This window comes from Pelophylax lessonae (genome assembly GCF_965119305.1).
Source record: "Pelophylax lessonae genome assembly, chromosome: 7".
NCBI classification, from domain to species: Eukaryota; Metazoa; Chordata; class Amphibia; order Anura; family Ranidae; genus Pelophylax; species Pelophylax lessonae.
In genome coordinates this window covers 194,878,481-194,898,069 of record NC_138774.1, presented here as the reverse complement: position 1 = coordinate 194,898,069, position 19,589 = coordinate 194,878,481, and the positions used below count along the sequence as shown (strand labels likewise).

Genomic DNA, 19,589 nt, shown 5'->3' with positions numbered 1-19,589 from the left:
TTACATAGCAGCATTCTTCTTGCAGGGAGGCTCTTGGTACCCTTCAAAAGCCCTTGGAGATCCTCACTCAGAGTAGCCCCTGTGCAAATCATTGGAAGATCATTTGGCATACAGAATGGAATGGGACAGGAACTGGGTCCTAAATGTCCGAGTTCTCTCTCTCTCAAGGGCTCAACCCAACTCTTGTACTGGACAACTGTCCCATTTATATAACACAGGATTAGTGGGCCAGACCCAGAGAAGAACCTGCCAAAAAACAAAGATCTGTCAAAGGCATTAACTCCTACCTTCCCAGCCGGACAGTGCCCAACTGGCTATTATGACCTGCTTAAACCTGCAGTAAAGCGTTGAAGATGCTTTTCTACTGGACATTCTTTGAATACTGTTACAGGCCTCAGGCTGGAAGTATGTGTGACAACATGATGGAGTTTCACCAAAAAGGCAGGTATGCATACCTCCCAACTGTTCGAGATGGAAATGGGAGGGAATTATAAAAACAGATTAGGTAAATTTCCAAGTGCTTTTTTCTTACCGCTACTATCCCTTTATATTGGCTTTTGAAATATACAACGGTAGCAATTTAAACATTGGTTGAAAGGTTTAACACTGGGAAACACTTTTTGAAAGATAAAAAGTGCACTTTATATACAACTATATAGATCAGACCAAATTGAGGGACAAATTGGGAGAAAGGATGGATAGAGGGACCAAATAAGGGACAGTCCCTCAAAATCAGGGACAGTTGGGAGCTATGGGTATGTGACTATCCCATCTGGGGAAGAAGTGGGACAGCATAGTACAAACAGGGCCCTTACATATGGGACTTGAAACACCAGCAGTGACTTTGAGGGAAAAGAGGAATTTAAAGGTTTACTAAATGATATTCCTTATTTGGATTGAAACCTGAAGTACCTTATTTATATTGCCAAATGTTTGGAAATGTTACTCTTTATTTAGGTAAAGAATATGGACTTTCCTCCTGGCTACAGTGCTGGTATTCAGGAGGATGCCTGGTGACTGTGGAGGCCATTGGAGTACAGTGACCTCATTGTCATGTTGAAGAAACCAGTGGTGAGATGATTTGAGCTTTGTGACATGGTGCATTATCCTGCTGGAAGGAGCCATCAGAAGATGGGTACACTGTAGTCATAAAGGGATGGACATGGTCAGCAACAATACTCAGGTAGGCCTTGGCGTTTAAACAATGCTCAAGTGGTACTAAGGGGCCCAAAGTGTGCCAAGAGAAAACCCCCCACACTATTTCACCACCACGCCGAACCATTGATACAAGGCAGGATGGATCTATGCTTTCAAGTTATTTAAGCCCCGTACACACGTACTGATCGTCGGCCGAACGATCGGCCGTCTTTTGTCCAGGGCTGTCGTGTCTGATGAAAACTGCAAAAGACTGCACACGAATTTTGTCGGCCAACAACAGCCGACTGCAGAAGTGGTGTCATGTGATGGTTAACTTTGGTTGTCTTTTTTCTTTTCTGAGCATGCCCAGTCTTGCTAATCTGCTGTCTGTCAGCCAAAATCTGTACTGACTGGCGAACAATCGGCCGTTCTGGTGACAGCCAACAAAAATTTTAAAGTCTGCACGACAGATTCTGTTCGGCCGAAAATGCGCTGTCGGCTGTCGGAAGCATCATACTAACAAGCCTACAATCGGCCGATCGTTCGGCGGCCGAATATTTACGGCCGACGATCGGTACGTGTGTACGGGGCTTTACACCAAATTCTGATCCTACCATCTGAATGTTGCAGCTGATATAGAGAATTATCAGACCAGGCAACGTTTTTCCAATCTTCTATTGTCCAAAAATGTGTCCACACAACTGACGCTTACTGGATATTTTCGGACTATTCTCTGTAAACTCTGGAGATGGTTGTGCATGAAAATCCTGGTAAATCAGCAGTTTTTGAAATACTCAGACAAGCCCGTCTGGCACCAACAAACTTGCCACGTTCAAAGTCACCCAAATCCCCTATCTTCCCTATTCTGATGCTCGGTTTGAACTTCAGCAAGTTGTCTTCACCAAGTCTAGATGCCTAAACGCATTGAGTTGCTACCATGTGGTTGGCTGATTAACAAATTGTGTTGCCAAGCAATTGAACAGGTGTACCTAATAAAGTGGCTGGTGAGTGTATATTTATTATAAACATAAAATCTGTTTCCAGATCATCCAGATATTTCTTTTTACATGGGAAATCTGTTTGTAGCAAGATTCTCTACTAGTGTAATGTATATGTGTGCACATGTTCATGTTATTGTTCTGAGCCTAGCATGTCCACACTGTGTTGCAGGAGATGTTGCCACTGTACAAATGAACAATACCAGTACAATGTGAAGGGAGATGTTTAAAAAGCTCTCCATGAATAACATTTAAAAGGCCTCTTTTAGTATTGCAGTTGTTTAGCAAATGTTTTGTGGTCAGCGTGCCAGTTTACAGCTGTGATTGCTGAGCTGCTGGTCTTGTAAACATCAGCCATGAAAAAACAAGTGACAATGTAAGAGGTGACATAACAGATCACTGCATGTGACAGCAAAGTCAGCTGGTGATGAAAGAGTTAATTCTGACAGGCCGGAGCGTCAGCGTTTGGGTCAGGGGTCGGCAACACGCTCTCTATGGCTGGATCAGCAATTCTGACCCTGATTGTGCACATTCTCTGCACATTTCTGGAATCTGCCCCTTCTCTCGTGAACTGGGGGCTTTCAGGGAGGGGCATTAAATATGGGCGGTGCCTGCTGATGACTGATTACCTGCAGATTCTATCCCTCAGTCACTGAAAGCCAGCCACTGGGGCAAGATGCCAGAGGCAAAAGGTATGTACCCAGGGTGCATGTGTGCTGGCTGATAGACCCTCACAACATGCAGACACCTCACACCTCAAAGACCCCCATGAAAGATGGGTGCCTCGCATCTAACGGACCCCATAACAAAGGGACTCCACACATCTGACTGACCCCCATAACAGAGGGACTTCACACATCTGACTGACCCCCATAACAGAGGGACTCCACACACCTGACTGACCCCCATAACAGAGGGACTCCACACATCTGACTGACCCCCATAACAGAGGGACTTTGAAAACCTGATAGAGACCATTTGCACATCTAACAGACCTTCAAAACAGAGGGACTCCACAAATCTGATGAGACCTTCAAAACAGAGGGACTCCACAAATCTGATGAGACCTTCATAACAGAGGGACTCCACAAATCTGACGAGACCTTGATAACAGAAAGACTATGCAAAACTGACGAGAGCTCATAACAGAGGGACTCCACAAATCTGATGAGACCTTCATAACAGAGGTACTCTGCACATCCGAAGAGAGCTCATAACAGAGTAACTTCACATGCATTTTGAGACCTCATAAAAGAGGGACTCCACAAATCTGACGAGACCTCATACGAGAAAGACTCCACAAATCTGATAAGACCTCATAACAGAGGGACTCCGCACATCTGACAAGATCTCATAACTAAGGTACTCTGCACTTGTGACGAGACCTCATAACAGAGAGGCTCCACATTCGTATTGAGGCCTACTAACAGAGGGACCCCCACAAATCTGACGAGACCTAATAACAGAGGGAATCCACACATCTGGCAAGACCTCATAATAGAGGTAATCTGCACAACTAATAAGACCTCATAATAGAAGGACTCTGCCTGTGTATTGAGACCTTAAAACAGAAGGACTCTATACATCTGACGAGACCTTATTACAGAGGGACTCCACAAATCTGACAAGACTTCGCACATCTGAGAAGACCTCATAAACAGATATACTCGGCACATCTGACAAGACCTCATAACAGAGGGACTCCACGTGTGTATTGAGACCTTAAAACAGAAGGACTCCATACATCTGACGAGACCTCATAACAGAGGGACTCCATACATCTGACGAGACCTCATAACAGAAGGACTCCTTACATCTGACGAGACCTCATAACAGAAGGACTACGTACATCTGAGGAGACCTCATAACAGAAGGACTCCGTACATCTGACGAGACCTCATAACAGAAGGACTCCGTACATCTGACGAGACCTCATAACAGAAGGACTCCGTACATCTGACGAGACCTCATAACAGAAGGACTCCGTACATCTGAGGAGACCTCATAACAGAAGGACTCCGTACATCTGACGAGACCTCATAACAGAAGGACTCCGTACATCTGAGGAGACCTCATAACAGAAGGACTCCGTACATCTGACGAGACCTCATAACAGAAGGACTCCGTACATCTGACGAGACCTCATAACAGAAGGACTCCGTACATCTGAGGAGACCTCATAACAGAAGGACTCCGTACATCTGACGAGACCTCATAACAGAAGGACTCCGTACATCTGACGAGACCTCATAACAGAAGGACTACGTACATCTGAGGAGACCTCATAACAGAAGGACTCCGTACATCTGACGAGACCTCATAACAGAAGGACTCCGTACATCTGACGAGACCTCATAACAGAAGGACTCCGTACATCTGACGAGACCTCATAACAGAAGGACTCCGTACATCTGAGGAGACCTCATAACAGAAGGACTCCGTACATCTGACGAGACCTCATAACAGAAGGACTCCGTACATCTGAGGAGACCTCATAACAGAAGGACTCCGTACATCTGACGAGACCTCATAACAGAAGGACTCCGTACATCTGACGAGACCTCATAACAGAAGGACTCCGTACATCTGAGGAGACCTCATAACAGAAGGACTCCGTACATCTGACGAGACCTCATAACAGAAGGACTCCGTACATCTGACGAGACCTCATAACAGAAGGACTCCGTACGTGACCTCATAACAGAAGGACTCCGTACATCTGACGAGACCTCATAACAGAAGGACTCCGTACATCTGACGAGACCTCATAACAGAAGGACTCCGTACATCTGACGAGACCTCATAACAGAGGGACTCCGCATATTTTTTGAGGCCTCATAACAAAGGGATGCTGCATACCATAGGTGCTCTGAGTGATTTGCTGTTTTTTACAGCTTTATTTCTGCAATCCTTGTTACAGTTATATATGTAATTAGCATCTTGTATACTTTCATTGCCACAGCTGTAACTAATATGTGGGGGTTAATTAAAAGCTGTAAACAAAATGACTGCTGTAATAGCATTTATGAATAGGGTTGCCACCTTTTGGTTCCTGGAAATAATGAACAGGAATATTGCACAGCAGCAAATGTGGGTGCTTTTTAAAGGTAGACACTGTTTACATTTGACTATTTTTACTAAATAAATAACTGCATTGTATTATTATATCTGTTAGCAGCTGAGATTTAAAGCTGACCAGCATACACATTTAATGCAACTCTGTAATCATTAATACGCCCTTATATGTACTTTTTTTAATACAAGCTGTATAAGTACTTGAAAATGACGTAGATTCAGCCTCTTGCAGTCCACTGTACAGCCTGTATAGTAGAGTTTAAAGATAGGGTAAGGGAAGTAGCAGAAGGAGCCAATCAGGGGTGTGCTAGACAACAAGGAGCATGGTCATAGGAGGAGAGAGCAAAGAGATGAGGTCGTTGGTCTGCTTTTTCTTTTTCAGAGGTTCATTCACAAGGTGGGGGTGGGATCTGTATGTAAAAGTGAAACTGCTGCAGAGAAAAGCCAGTTGCAATCCCTATGCAGGGGTGTGCTATGGGCCAGAGCTGTATAAATCTCAGGACAGGATAAACACGAATGCAAATCATTTTGGCAAGTAAAACAATTCCCCTATAGGTATTTAATCTGTGTGTTTTACTGTTTGATCTGAATTCATATTTAAGGTCCGTAAATGAAATATTGACAGATTTTTTTTTTTTTTTTAAGAAGATAAAAGCATACAATTTACTATAGTGTCTGATGATGAAAGAGCTTATCAGTTTGAATGACTAGTGAACTGTGATAGAAATGACAAGAATGCAGTGCACAGCAGCAATTGAGTATGTAGTGGTGTACAGAGTAAACCAGGTGTGTTCTTTCTGCACCTATAATGTAAAATGCCAGCTATTCCTGACTATTAGTTTGTTCCATGCCTCACACTACAATGGCTTGGCATTGCAGGAGCATTGCTGGAAAATCCCTAGGCAGGTCACTGTCAGGTACAGGTTGACCATACCTGGAAACATTTCAAATTCCCTGAGCCTGAGACATTGGAAACATCAAGATTAATCAAGAGATACCATTAATATGCATTCTATAGGTAATGTCGCAGAGTGATTGAATACCATATTGTATCCATTTGACTCATGTATTGTTTAATTAAAAAATATATTAGTTCCCTAATGGTGTCTCCTACCTTAGGATTTGTTAAAAAGTTACAATATTGTAGTCCAATCACTAGGGGAGGGAGTCTGTGCTATGGTAGAAGTGATCTCGAGGGCAGTAAAGCCCCCGCAGTCGGGTACTGCCCCCATCATCCTTTTGTGATTCCTGGGCTCATCTGGCCCTTCCGTTAGCCACGGTCCAAAGTAGGAGGATTCAAAAGCCCCCAATCTCGCACTGCCCCAATCATTCTTTTATGGTTCTTGGGCTCATCTGGCCTTTCTGTTAGCCACGGTCAAAAGGAGGAGGACTCAAAAGCTCCCCAATCCTGCACTGCCCCGGTCATCCTTTTGTGGTTAATCTGGCCATTGTGTTAGCCAAGGTCCAAAGAAGGAGGGCTCAAAAGCCCCCCAATCGTGCACTGCGATGATCATCCTTTTATGCTTCCTGGGCTCATCTGTCCCTTCTGTTAGCCAAGGTATAAAGTAGGAGGACTCAAAAGCTCCCCAATCCCGCACTGCCCCGGTCATCCGTCTGTGGTTCCTGGGCTAATCTGGCCATTGTGTTAGCCAAGGTCCAAAGCAGGAGGACTCAAAATGGAGCAGAATCTCCTGCAGGCCAAATATTCCCAGAAGTGCTCAGCTATGGGTATTTCCTGCTTTAGAGCTGACCTAATCCATGCAGCAGACCAGGGACTTAAGCCCCGTACACACGTAGCGATTGTCGGCCGTAAATATTCGGCCACCGTCCGATCGGCCAATTGTCGGCTTGTTAGTATGATGCTTCCGACAACCGACTGCGACTTTTCGGCCAAACAGAATCTGGTGTGCAGACTTTAAAATCTGTGTTGGCCAACACCAGAACGGCCGATTGTTCGTCAGTCAGTACAGATTTTGGCCGACAAACAGCAGATGAGCAAGACTGGGCATGCTCAGAGAAGAAAAAACACACGGAAAGTTAACCATCACATGATATCACTTCTGCAGTCGGCTGTTGTTGGCCGACAAAATTCGTGTGCAGTCTTTAGCACTTTTCAACCGACAGGACAGCACCGGACAAAAGACGGACGATCGTTCGGCCGACAATCAGTGCGTGTGCAGTGCTTTACTGTCCCTGATCTGCATTGACTGCTGACAAAGGAGGCATATGGATGTCTACACTAGGAGAAACCATCACTTCATATTATCTCACAGGGGGCTCTAGCAGATATAAGTAAAATCCTGACAGTAGTTTTAAAATGTTTTGGCTGGACATGTACTTTAAAGCAGACCTTGCAATAAAAATAATCTTAGCTTCCCACACTACATCTTAAATCACTACCTAAAAAAAAAAGACATTTCTCATGATCCCTCAGAAAGGCTGAGTGAAATCACTGGTACCTAGGTGAACAGGTCAGAACTTTTTACTGTTATTTCGTTTTTTTAACAAGTTTATTCTAATGATCTGAAATTGATCAAATATGACTCAGTTTTGCTTCTTAGCACAAACTTTTTAGATAATTATTGTCAGAAACAGACAATGATTATTATGGGCCTTTAGACATCATGGGACAACCATTCTGGAAGACTAGGTTGGTATTTGCTGATCACAATTTCTATCATTATTATTTTCACAAGCCAAATAAACTGTTTCAGTATAGTGTTTGGTAATTAGGCAGCACTTACATGACGTGAGTGGAAAGAAACAATCAGATCCATTAGATGTCATTGTTGTGACAGAGATTTACCATCATCTCTAAGATGATCTCTGAGAGTGATTTTAAAGAGTCATTTATTTTTATACAGGAAAAATGAAGAAATACTTTATCCTATGTCTGAACCAAAGCTCAGTGCTGTTGATTTAACCATTTAAGCCCCGGAGGATTTTCCTGCTCAAAGACCAGGCCCAATTTTGCGATTCGGCACTGCGTGACTTTAACGGACAATTGCGCGGTCGTGCGACGCTGTAGCAAAATCAAATTGACGTCCTATTTTTCCCACAAACAGAGCTTTCTTTTGGTGGTATTTGATCACCTGTGCGATTTTTATTTTTTGCACTATAAACAAAAAAAGAGCATCAATTTTGAAAAAAATAACAATATTTTCCACATTTTTTTATATGAAATTCCCCAAAAAAAATGTAAAAATCAAAATTTTTTAACATTTTAGGCCAATTTGTTTTCTGCTACATATTTTTGGTAAAAAAAATTGCAATAACCGTATTTTGATTGGTTTGCGCAAAAGTTATTGCGTTTACTAACTAAGGGAAAGATTTATGTAATTTTTATTGTTTTTTTTTAATGAGTAATGGCGGCGATCTGCGATTTTCTTTGCGGGACTGTGACATTGCTGCGGACAGATCGAACCCCTGACTAACATTTTTGACACTTTTTGGGGTACCAGTGACATTACTACAGTAATCAGTGCTATACATATGCACTTTTACTGTAAAAATGACACTGGCAGGGAAGGGGTTAACTTTATTAGTGATCAAGAAGTTAAGTGCGTCCCTAGGGGTGTGTTTATAACTGTAAAGGGGCGTGGCTTGTGATGTAACCACAGAGACATACGATCCTACATAGCAGGATCATATGATCTCTGCTGTTACACCAGGGAGAATGACAGGCGGCTTTGTTTACATTAGCCGCCTGCCTTTCTCCCTCTCCGCGGGAGATCGCGAGTGACCGGCAGACATCGGAGCCGCTGGTCACACGCGCAGGGATGCAGGGGAACGAGCAGGGGCAGGAGCGCGCCTCCGGAGGCGCGCGCGCGCCCCCTGCAGGCTCCTGGGCAAGCGACGTAGTTCTACGTCGCTTTGCCCAGGAGGGGCTGACTGCTGCAGTAAATATACTGTAGGTGGTCGGCAAGCGGTTAAAATGTTGTAGCAGGTCTGGCGACTATAACAAGAAAAAACAGACTCCTCACTACCTGCTGCTCTTGATGGGTCATTTGCCCACTCTTTAGCAGACTTAGGAGGGAGACTGCATTAGGTTTTGGTAAGTTAATATTAAATAGGATGATATAAATTAAAATGGTGCATTTGAGTTGTTTTACTGTCCAATTTATGAATTCAGGTAAGGTGGGCTAAGTAGTTTTGGTTCAACCTTATTACTGGTTGGCTGAATCTTTTAGGCCAGAAATGGTTCTTCCTTAACCACTTCAGCCCTGGAAATGTTTTACCCCCTTAATGACCAGGCCATTTTTTGCGATTCGGGACTGAGTTGTTTTAACTGACAATTGCGTGGTCATGCAACGCCGTACCCAAATACAATTGATGTCCTTTTTCCCCACAAATAGAGCTTTCTTTTGGTGATATTTGATCAGCTCCGCGGTTTTTCTTTTTGCGCTATAAACAAAAAAAAGTGTGTCAATTTTGAAAGAACACCAATATTTTCTGCTTTCTGCTATAAAACATTCCCAATAAAAAAAATTGAAAAAAATCAAATTTTTTTAACAGTTTAGGCCAATTTGTATTCTGCTACATATTTTTGGCTAAAAAAAATCCCAAAAAGCGTATAATAATTGATTTGCATAAAAGTTATCGCGTGTACAAACTAGGGGAAAGATTTGTAATTTTTTATTTTTTTACTAGTAATGGCGGCGATCTGCGATTTTTAGCGGTACTGCGACATTGCGGTGGACAGATTGGAACCCTAACTGACATTTTTGACACTTTTGGGGGGACCAGTGACATTACTACAGTAATCAGTGCTAAAAATATGCACTGTTACTGTAATAATGACATTGGCAGGAAACGGGTTAACACTAGGGGTGATCAAAGAGTTAAGTGTGTTCCTTATATGTGCTTTCTAACTGTTTTGGGGATGGATTTAACAGAGGCAGAGAGAGATCGCTGATTCAGCTTAGCTGAATCACAGGATCTTTCCCTGCCTCTATGACAGGAGAGCCGTCTTGCATTGTTTACATACCAGACGGCTCTCCTGTCAGTATTGCCAAAGATCGAGCCCGCTCCTCCAGCGGTCTGCCTCCCACTGTGTCTAATCCAAAACCATGTGCACATATAATCACGTAGATCTGCGTGATTATGTGCAGCCGAGCCGCCCTGCCACAGTAAATCTGCGTGGGGCGGTCGGAAAGTGGTAAAATCCATTATACTGAGCTGAAATACTGTACAGGATTTATGCAATGGAGCATTTACAGACAAAGCTTTTAAATCATTTGGAATTTCTCCCCTATCTCTTTAAAGTGTTTGTTATTCTATTCATATTCTTGATATGTGCCTTCTGTACCATGTACTTGTATGAAACAGTGTCCTGTTCTCTTTGTATTGCTTTGTGTAAAATCCCTGGTGTTCCTGCTAGTCCTCTTGCTTTCCTATTAAAAACTGACCACACTAAGCAGGAGAGCACAGCCTGGTCAGTTCTCTAGCTACTCACTGGAAAGTTCAGTTGCTGTTGCTTCCCCTCGCCCCCAGCTTGTATGCAGCTGAGAACAGAGGGAATAGTGGAAATGTGATCACTTTTATAGAAGGGATCAAAAGGTACGTAATTATAATGCTTTTTTATACCTATACACAAATGTTTTGCCTTTCATTTCAAGTTTAAACAGAATGGGTTGTTTTACAAGGTGATCAATTACAATCACTTTAATAGCCTAAGATATTATTTTTATTCCATACATTTTTATGCTTATTGGAAGAGTTTGGGCAGGTTTGCTCCCACACAAACTTGAAGAGACAAAGAACTTTGGTTAAAAACAACATTTTTATTTAAGTATGTATTCTTAGCTCAAAAAGTACCTTCCATTGCTCTCAGCCTCCTCCAACTTCTTTGTTTTTTTTGCTGCCATGATTCAACTTCCTGTTAGAGGATAGCTATGTTCATTCTTCATAGTCCTACTGTATGTGGGAATGCAGCTACTCTCTCACTGAGATGAACTATGGGATCTGTAGCGTGCATAGAACAGTACACACGACTGCAACTGCTCGTTCCAAGCAAACAGATGTGAAGGGGAAAATGAGAGGTTTAGTAGCTCATAGAGGATGTTACAAGGACACAGAAAAACACAGTAAGGCCTCTTTCACACGGAGCGGACCGTATTGCGATCCGCTCCGGCACTTTTATTTTTATTTTACGGACACGGATGACACTTGTGTCATTCGGTCCGTATGTCCGCATATCATCCCATCCGTTTGCGGATGATATACGGACATAATATATGTCTATGGGATTGAGGATGTCAGCGGATGACACTGCTGACATCCGATTTTGCGTCCTTTCTGTTTTTTAAACGGAAGAAAAATAGGATTCTGTTCCGTTCCAAAAAACGGAACAGAACTGAAAGGATGCAAATCGGATGTCAGCAGATGGTCATCCGCTAACATCCGCAATCCCATTGACATGCATTATGTCCATATATCACCCGCAAACGGATGGGGTGTTATACGGACATATGGAAACGCCCGTGTGAAAGAGGCCTAAGAAACATCTCTAATGGAAAACAGGTTACAGGGCAATGAAGTAGTGGATGTACTGTATATAGATTATTTTTAAAGAAAAAGGTTATTTGCTTAGTGGCCTTTTAATAATCAGCCAAGATATGGGCATCTAATCTGTGAGTTCGCTAGCCTACAACTTTCCTTGATTTTTTTTTCTTACTCTTACAGGTGAGAAGTCAGACAAACCTCTGTACAAGGTGAGTGGGAGACACTAATGATTTTTATCTTGCACCTGAAGTGGTTGTAACCCTAAAAAAAAAAAAAGGATCCTGATCCTTCCAAGTAGAATACACAGCATAGTGCTTGTCATTTGTCCCTCTCTGTGTTCTAAGACAGCTGGTTAATCCTGCCTGTTTCTGTGTTCCCCTATGTAAACTGACTACGGTAATCATGGCTGCTGATCCCTGATACCGTGGTCAGTTTCTGTGCCTCTGTCATCCCACTGTTCTCCTCTCTCCCCTTTCCTCCCTGCCTGTCACCTCAGTCTGTGTGTCAGCCATCTCCTACCCGCCCTTATTACTAGTGATAAAATATGTAATCTTTATCTGTGCTTTTTAAATATTATTCTATAAAATACCTTATTTACAGCTCCACTGGGTGCTCAAGTGACCTCCCGGCCCTCTCCTTCCATCTGACGTCAGCAGGGAAGCACAGCCCTTCCCACTGTAGTGCTCAGATCAAGGAGAACACCGGCAGGTAATGTAAGTATCCAGCGGTGCTGAAGAAGGGAATTTTGCGCAATCATTTTTAAAAAACACAGATACGGCACATTAAATCTTCATGTAAGAGAGGAGATTACATGTTTTATCACTAGTGACTTTTCAACCACTTTAATTTACCACTAGGTTTTTGTTGTTTTTTAAACCTACCTTTAATCTCAATTTAATTCGCCAACAATGTCCTCCCTCCTCTGTAATCTCATCTTTTCTTATACCTCCACTCTTCTCTCTATTCCAGTTTTTCCCAAACTCCAGCATTCCTTTCACTCCAGTCTTTTTGATGTTTGTTTTTTTATTTCTCTGGAATCTTCATGTCTTTACTCTCTTGACAGTTACTTGCTGACTCATCTATCCCTCACTTCTCTTTAATCTCTCCATCTCCGAACACTCCATCTTTGGGCCCTCTTTATTGTATCCTATTTGACTCTGTGGGGTTGATTTACTAAAGGCAAATAGACTGTGCACTTTGCAAAATGCAGTTTCACGCCGCAAGAGCAATTGCTTCAGAGCTTAGTAAACGAGGTAAAGATTCACTTTGCAAAGAATACCCAATCACATTCAAGGAAAATTAAAAAATAAATGTATTTTTGCTTGAACAGAACATAATGGGATGATGGAAGTCAGCAGAGCTTCCCCTTTTTTACTGTGTTCTGTATTTCTAATCTTTCCTGGGATCTCCTCCCCAAGTCTCCATTTTTATCTTTTGGATTATATCCATCTTCCTTCTTTCAGAATATCCATCCTGACTCTCTGCCTGATAAAAATATTCTCTGCAATTTTCTATAGACCTTTATATAGAGTTTCTTCATGAACTCTTCAACTCTTCTTTCTACCAAATCTCATTTCTACTAGAATCCCCTCCATAACCCCGTTCTACCAAAATTTCTCCCATAGCCCTCCACATTTCATCTCTACCATATTCTCCTCTATAACTTTCCACCTCTCATCTCAACCAGATTCTCCTCTATAACTCTCCTCTTGTCATCTCTGTCAGACTCTCCTCTATACCTCTCCTCCTATCAACTCTTCCAGATTCTCCTCTATACCTCTCCTCCTATCAACTCTTCCAGATTCTCCTCTATACCTCTCCTCCTATCAACTCTTCCAGATTCTCCTCCTGTCATTTCTTCCAGATTCTCCTCTATACCTCTCCTCCTGTCATCTCGGTCAGACTCTCCTCTATACCTCTCCTCCTGTCAACTCTTCCAGACTCTCCTCTATACCTCTCCTCCCGTCATCTCTTCCAGATTCTCCTCTATACCTCTCCTCCTGTCAACTCTTCCAGATTCTCCTCTATACCTCCCCTTCTATCATCTCTTTCAGATTCTCCTCTATACCTCTCCTCCTGTCATCTCTTCCAGATTCTCCTCTATACCTCTCCTCCTGTCATCTCTTCCAGATTCTCCTCTATACCTCTCCTCCTGTCATCTCTTCCAGATTCTCCTCTATAACTCTTCTCCTGTCATCTCTTCCAGATTCTCCTCTATACCTCTCCTCCTGTTAACTCTTCCAGATTCTCCTCTCTACCTCTTCTTCTGGCATCTCTTCCAGACTCTCCTCTATACCTCTCCTCCTGTCATCTCTTCCAGATTCTTCTATATAACTCTTCACCGGTCACCTATGCCAGATTATTCTCTATAACTCGTCACCTGGCATCTCTGCTAAAATCTTAACCATAACTCTTCACCTGTCATCTCTGCCAGAATCTTCTCCATTATTCTCTTTTTTTTCTCCATAGATTCCCCTACAACACAAGCACAGAGTGCAACAGAAAAAAACACATGTTAAGAAGCAAAGAGGTAATCAAGCACAATATGTAAAGAAACATATACAATCTGAAAAATGGCCCAAATTTTCTTTCTTCTCAATTATGCTTCATCAATGGTGTGCCACAAAGCACAGCTTCTGGACAAGAGTGGCTATTGGATTCAGCTTAAAATACATTTAGAAAAAGGCAGCCCGTACATTATTAATGTTTCCCAGGACCAAATCCAGTAGACCAATCTTAGCTCCCTCTTGCAGAGCTACACCCATTGCTGAGATTTTCCCCATCCGACACTTCAAGGTTGTGTTGGATGCTTGCATCTCATCGCTGTGGTCCCCCCACCCCCTCTTCATCGCTAAAATTATACATCCCCCACAACAGCATCCAATGGACATGCAATCTTTCAACGCAACTAAGAAGTGTCGAATGCTGAAGATTTCAGTGGCAGGTGTAAATCTGCAAGAGAGTGAAGTTTGAATTGACTGGAGTCAGTACTGGTAAGTGTAATTAATGTAATTTGTCAGCTGCCTATTTCAGTACATTTGCATTGACTGAAACAAGTATACAGATCAGGAAATTTAGAAGTTCCTATGCCTATTTCAGATCAGTGACTTGCAGATGGAGAAAACAGTAATGGCAAAACCTCGGTTTTCCCAAAAAGAGGTTCCTTTAATAAAAGATGCTAATTCATAAGGCTGCATGCTTGGATATTGCATAGGGAACTTTGCATCTTACTGTATCTGCAATCCTGTCACTTTGCAACCAAATTTAACTGCATCTTGGCTGGGTAGGTGATATTTCTCTTCAGGTGGATAATCAGAAACAAAAAATTCAGAGCACACTTATTAGCTAGTCTGCAAACAAGCCAAATTGTCCCTGTCTCACAATTTATGTTAACCACTTTACAACCGGAGGATTTTGCTGTCTTCCGTCCAGGCCACTTTTTGCGATTCGGCGCTGTGCGACTTCAACTGACAATTGCGCGGTCGTGCAACGCCGTACCCAAACGAAATTTACGTCCTTTTTCTCCCACAAACAGAGCTTTCTTTTGGTGGTATTTGATCACCTGTGCGATTTTTACTTTTTGCGCTATAAACAAAAAAAGAGCGTTTATTTTGAAAAAATAACAATATTTTTCACATTTTTTTATATGAAATTCCCCCCAAAAAAGATGTAAAAACCAATTTTTTTAAAAGTTTTTTGCCAATTTGTTTTATGCTACATATGTTTGGTAAAAAAAATCGCAATAAGCGTATTTTGATTGGTTTGCGCAAAAGTTATTGCGTTTACTAACAAAGGGAAAGATTTCTGTCATTTTTGGTGTTTTTTTTTTAACGCGTAATGGCGGCGATCTGCGATTTTTTTTGCGGGACTGCGACATTGCGGCGGACAGACCGGACCCCTGACTGACATTTTTGACACTTTTGGGGGTACCAGTGACATTACTGCAGTAATCAGTGCTATATATATGCACTGTTACTGTAAAAATGACACTGGCAGGGAAGGGGTTAATTTTATTGGAGAGGGAGGGGTTAATGTATGCCTGGTGCTTACTGACGTGTAGGGGGGGAGGTGACTATGTGATTCATGGACAGATCGGATGTCCAGCTATGCTGAACAGTCCGATCTGTCACTCCCTGTCACTATGGAGATCCGCCCGCTGTGTTTACACACAGCGGGCGGATCTCCAGACTCGATCCCCGACGATCGGGTAAGAGCAGCGGCGATCGCCGCTGCTCCTCCCCTGGCCCGACTCCCGCTGTGAATGAAAACAGCGGGAGCGAGCCTCCGGCGGCGCGCAAGCGCCGCCCAGAAGGGGAGGAGTCCAGTCACGTTAATACTACGTGACTGGACGGGAACGAGCCACACTGCCGCAGTACTATTACCGTAAGCGGTAGTAAAGTGGTTAAAAACAGAGTGTTCTGTTGTACACATGTGCCAAAATATGTGGAAGCCGCAGTGCCCTCGTCAAGTCTACTCTGTATACTGTGGTCCTAACTCTCTATTTTTGAGATTCTCCATGTTGGAGCATATATAGCAGTGGATAAATTAAGGGCAGATTTGCTTGAAGGGAGTCCACTCCTCCTTAAAGGCACAGGCACACATTGGATGCCCAGCAAAAGCACAATGGCAGCAGAAGGCAATGTGTCCACACACCAAATCAGGGAACAAGCTATACAAAAAGATGGCAACCATCCCAATTTTTATCTAACCTTTGCCGTAAGATACACATGAAAAGGCAACCCACATCACAAACAAAAATCTTCCAGCACACTTACCAGTTAGCCTGCAAACAAACCAAACTGTCCATGTTTAACAATTAATGTTAAAAACAGAGGGTCTGATTGCACAGATTTGCAAATATATGTGGAAGCCGCAGTGCCCTCGTCAAGGCTACTCTGTATACTGTGGTCCCGCACTTTCCCCTAAAGGCACAGGGACACATTGGATGCCCAGCAAGAGCGCAATGGCAGCTGAAGGCATCCAGTCCCCACACCAAATCAGTAAACAAGATATACAAAAAGATGGCAACCACCCCAATTATTAACTATCCTCAGTTGGATAATGCAATCTATCTTATGTGGTTAAAGACCCAATCCACCCAAAAGAGTTATTTATTTTTTTCTTTTTACAAATTTTTACATCCCAATTCACTTTCCTGAACCTCCCTCCCTCCAGGACAGCCGACGCGAGCGAAGCAGTAATTTCCAGTCCTTTATCCGGATGGCGCTGGAGACTCTGCTGGGTTCATGCCGAAGGAAGCGCGGGGTCCGTCTTACGTCCGCAGACCACATTCAGCCAGCCAAAACTTTAATGTCTTGGCACAGACAAACGCTTCCAGTCAGGCCTTTCTTGTTGGTACGATCTTCAAGGGGGCTCTGAGAATGTGAGTGAAGATAAACAAGAGTGAGTGAATGACTGATCACAAGCTACGTGCACAAGTCTCCTGTTTGTTCGTGAGATTGCTTGGCTCTTGGAATAAACATTATTTTGCAATGTTTTTGTGTTGATTTTTTTATTTCTACACACTGTAGAGCTGTCCATGAATATCTCCATTACTATCAATCTGGCGATTGTAGAGAATCGAGTTTCACAATGCTGCTGGGGTACGAGAGAATCATGGGGCTGTCACTGCTGACCATTCCTTCTGAAAGTGCTAGATGCCTAGGTTTCCATGTGTGCCAATATCACTGATCTGTAACAAGAAATTAGATAATGAATTCTGACACGTATTTATACCATGCTTGTTCCAGGTCTGTGACTCAAAAGCTATTCCTATCAGGCATAGCCAGGCAAATGTAAATACAGCAATGGCAGCCCCTGTACTTCTGTGATAGTAGGGTCACTTTCAGTAAAGTCATGTGGGTGAGGAAAAATAACTTGTATTTTAGATTCAGATTACTCACTAGTGAAATGAGTATCAAGGTGGCAATCAACCAGGAACAATCATGCAATCTCCTTTGTAATCTGCATCTTTGAGCTACACTATATTACCAAAAGTATTGGTGCGCCTGTTTTTTACACGCACATGAACTTTAATAACATCCCAGTCTTAGTCCGTAGGGATTCATTTTTACTTGGCCCACCCTTTGCAGTTATAAACAGCTTCAACTCTTCTAGGAAGGCTGTCCACAAGGTTTAGGAGTGTGTCTATGGGAATGTTTGACCATTCTTCCAGAAACGCACTTGTGAGGTCAGGGACTGACTTTGGAAGTTCTAATTAGTCCCAAAGGTGTTCTATCTGGTTGAGGTCAGTACTCTCTGCAGGTCATTAAAGTTCCTCCACCCCAAACTCGCTCATCCATGTTTTTATGGACCTTGCTTTGTGTACTGGTGCTCAGTCATGTTGGAACAGGAAGGGACCATCCCCAAACTGTTCCCACAAAGTTGGAAGCATGAAATAGTCCAAAATGTCTTGGTTTGCTGAAGCCTTAAGAGTTCCCTTCACTGGAACTAAGGAGCCAAGCCCAACCCTTGAAAAACAATATAATGGAATAATCCCCCCTCCACCAAATGATTTGGACCAAAGGCAGAGCTTAGCAGGTGATTTTTATTCCCCTAATGTAGGAGTAAACTCCCATGTATGATTTTTACCTAAAGAGTTCCCTTCACTAGAATTAGGGGGCCAAGCCCAACCCCACCCCATTAATCCTCCCTCCACCAAATGATTTGGACTAGTGCACAAAGCAAGGCCATAAAGACATAGATGAGCAAGTTTGGGGTGGAGGAACTTGACAGGCCTGCACAGAGTCCTGATCTCAAGCAGATAGAACACCTTTGGAATGAATTAGAGCTTCCAAAGGCAGTGCCTGACCTGACAAATCGCTTCTAGAAGAATGGTCAAACATTCCCATAGACACACTCCTAAACCTTGTGGACAGCCTGCCCAGAAGAGTTGAAGCTGTTATAGCTGTAAAGGTTGGGCCAACTCAATATTGACCCTACGGATTAAGACTGGGATGCCATTAAAGTTCATGTGCGTGTAAAGGCAGGCATCCCAATATTTTTGGTAATATAGTGTAGCTCAAATATGCAGATTACAAAGGAGATTGCTTGATTGTTCCTGGTTAATTACTCAATAGTGAAGTGAGTATCAAGGTGACAATCTGAATCTAAAATACAAGTTTTTTTTTTCCTTACCCACATGACTTTACTTAAAGTGTCCCCACTATGACAGAAGTACAAGGGCTGCCATTGCTGTATTTACATTTGCCTGGCTATGTCTGATGGGAATAGCTTTTGAGTCACAGACCTGGAACAAGCATGGTATAAATAAGTGTCAGAATTCATGATCTCATTTCTTGTTACAGGTCAATGATTTTGGCACACATGGAAGCCTAGGCATCTAGTACTTTCAGAAGGAATGGACAGCAGTGACAGCCCTATGATTCTCTCATACCCCAGCAGCATTGTGAAACTGCTGAAGCTGTTATAGCTGCAAAGGGTGGGCCAACTCAATATGGTTTACTCTATTTCACCCTAACACTAAAATATCTAAAGGTACAGGCATCCAGGATCTAAGACTAACCTGTCTAGCCCTGTAAAGAAGAAATCAGTATACATACCTTTCTTGAATCTGCTCCGGTCCGGTCTCCAGCGGTGGAAGCTCTGCGGAGGAGACAGCCGACAATGGCTGGAAAATGGGAAGTGATGTCACCTATAGATTTACTGTGGGGCTTCCGTTGTCGGCTGCCTCTTCTTCACCCGCCTCCACAGTGAAGCCGTCGCTGACAGCTCAGCATGGGACCGGACCGGCTTCAGAAAAGTTATGTATACTAATTTATTCTTTACAGGGCCAGCTAGGTTAGTCTTAGATCATGAATGCCTGTAGATTTAGAGATTTTAGTGTAAGGGTGGACTTCCATTTTCAAGTAAACC

General features: G+C 42.9%; 1 long non-coding RNA gene across 2 annotated transcripts; it reads left to right on the top strand.

The window, feature by feature from the left end:
• Positions 1-2,438: 2,438 nt before the first annotated feature.
• On the top strand, positions 2,439-17,187 carry LOC309560950. Of its 2 annotated transcripts, XR_014225539.1 has the most exons (4): positions 2,439-2,827; positions 11,895-11,923; positions 14,184-14,244; positions 16,890-17,187. It is a non-coding gene; the product is annotated as an uncharacterized lncRNA (long non-coding RNA). The 2 variants fall into 2 exon arrangements; XR_014225540.1 differs by lacking the exon at positions 2,439-2,827 and having other exon boundaries at positions 11,730-11,923.
• The last annotated feature ends 2,402 nt before the right edge of the window (positions 17,188-19,589 follow it).